The sequence below is a fragment of the Rhinopithecus roxellana genome, chromosome 17 (genome assembly GCF_007565055.1).
Source record: "Rhinopithecus roxellana isolate Shanxi Qingling chromosome 17, ASM756505v1, whole genome shotgun sequence".
NCBI lineage: Eukaryota > Metazoa > Chordata > Mammalia > Primates > Cercopithecidae > Rhinopithecus > Rhinopithecus roxellana.
The window spans coordinates 1,258,834-1,260,480 of record NC_044565.1 but is presented as its reverse complement, the minus strand read 5'-3'; the positions used below and the strand labels follow the sequence as shown (position 1 = coordinate 1,260,480).

At 40.0% G+C, this 1,647-nt stretch overlaps 1 pseudogene; it reads right to left on the bottom strand.

Moving 5' to 3' along the window:
• Positions 1-686: 686 nt before the first annotated feature.
• Positions 687-875, bottom strand: LOC115894167 (annotated as a pseudogene).
• Between the last annotated feature and the right edge of the window lie 772 nt (positions 876-1,647).

Here is a 1,647-nt window from a genome sequence, read left to right as displayed (position 1 = left end):
CCTAAGACATCTTTTTAAATTATAATGTTGAAAGGTTTTTTTTTTTTTTCCTTTTTTTTTCTCCTCTGAGACAGGGTCTGTCTCACTCTGTCACCCGGGCTGAAGTGCAGTGGTGCAATCTCGGTTCACTGCAACCTCTGCCTCCCAGGCTTAAGCAATCCATCCTCCAACTTCAGCCTCCTGAGTAGCTGAGGCCTATGACACCTGACCCAGCTAATTTTTGTATTTTTTGTAGAGATGGCATCTCACTATGCTGCCCAGGCTGATCTCTAACTCCTTGGCTCGAGTGATCCTCCTGCCTTGGCCTCCCAAAGTGGTGGGATTATAGGCAAGAGCCATTGTGTTCGGTCAAAGTTTTATCTTGTTTTATTTGGGGGGTACTTTTGCCAATTTAAGAACATGAGGTTGAGAACCCTGGAAACCATTCTCTTAAAACTCACTATGTATTTTAAAGGGATTAGAAAACTGGTATTAAAAATATTAAATATTTGGTATTTTTTAGTATATCTGATTTTTTTTGACTATTACAAAAGTTTATTTAACAAAAAGTATAACACGAAAATGTACACGACCTAATTTTTACATCATAGTAAAACAGACCCTATGAAGAGACGACATGGGTTTCTCTGCAGAACAGCCATTATTTATACTCGTTCCAAGGCTTCTGATGTGATGATACTATTTCCTCATATTACCACCATTCCAATATTGTTCTGTTGCCCACCAGCCGCCATCTCCATGCATTCATCTACCACAAGATTCATAAAGGGATCAAATGCTGGCAATATTCCTTGGACATGTCTGCCACCATTTAATTTCAATGACAACTTTTTGTCCATAAATTTTTTCAACTCGGGAGGGTGAGCTTTGCTCATGGTGTCTACTCCATGGGTTCACAGATGCCTTGAAACATAATGCACGGCCTCCCTCATGCTCCCGCAGTAGGCCCGGTGTCCTGTGTCTCTCTAATTCTTTATTAAAGATAATTTGGGCCGGGCATGGTGGCTCACGCCTGTAATTAATCCCAGCACTTTGGGAGGCGGAGGTGGTGGATAACCCAAGGTAAGGAGTTCGAGACCAGCCTGGCCAACATGGTGAAACCCCGTCTCTACTAAAAATAAAAAAATTAGCCAGGCATGGTGGCAGATGCCCGTAATCCCAGTTACTTGGGAGGCTGAGGCAGGGGAATCACGTGAACCTGGGAGGCGGAGGTTGCCATGAGTCGAGATCGCGCCACTGCACTCCAGTCTGGGCGACAGAGTGAGACTCAATCTCAAAAAAAAAAAAAACATAAATAATAATAATTTGAAAAAAAAAAAGCTATGCAGAACACAATGTATATGCCTAAATAATGTTAATTTAGAAATTTTAAAAGGTAATTTTTAAAATGGTTTCACTTTTTTGGATTTACTCCAGGTAAGTGATTTGATTTTTTGTTCTACCTGAATAGCACTGGATGTAATTATTTCCCAGGGCTTCAAAATTCTGAAAATCCGAATTCCCTATTGAAGCACTTTTTTTTTTCTAAAATAGCTAATTCCTAAATTACAACAAACACAGAAGTTGAATTTGGCAAGTTTTAGTAGTTTGCTTCTAGGTCCTCCTTTGATATAAATGTGTTTTCCGTATTTGCCTCATACTCAAAAG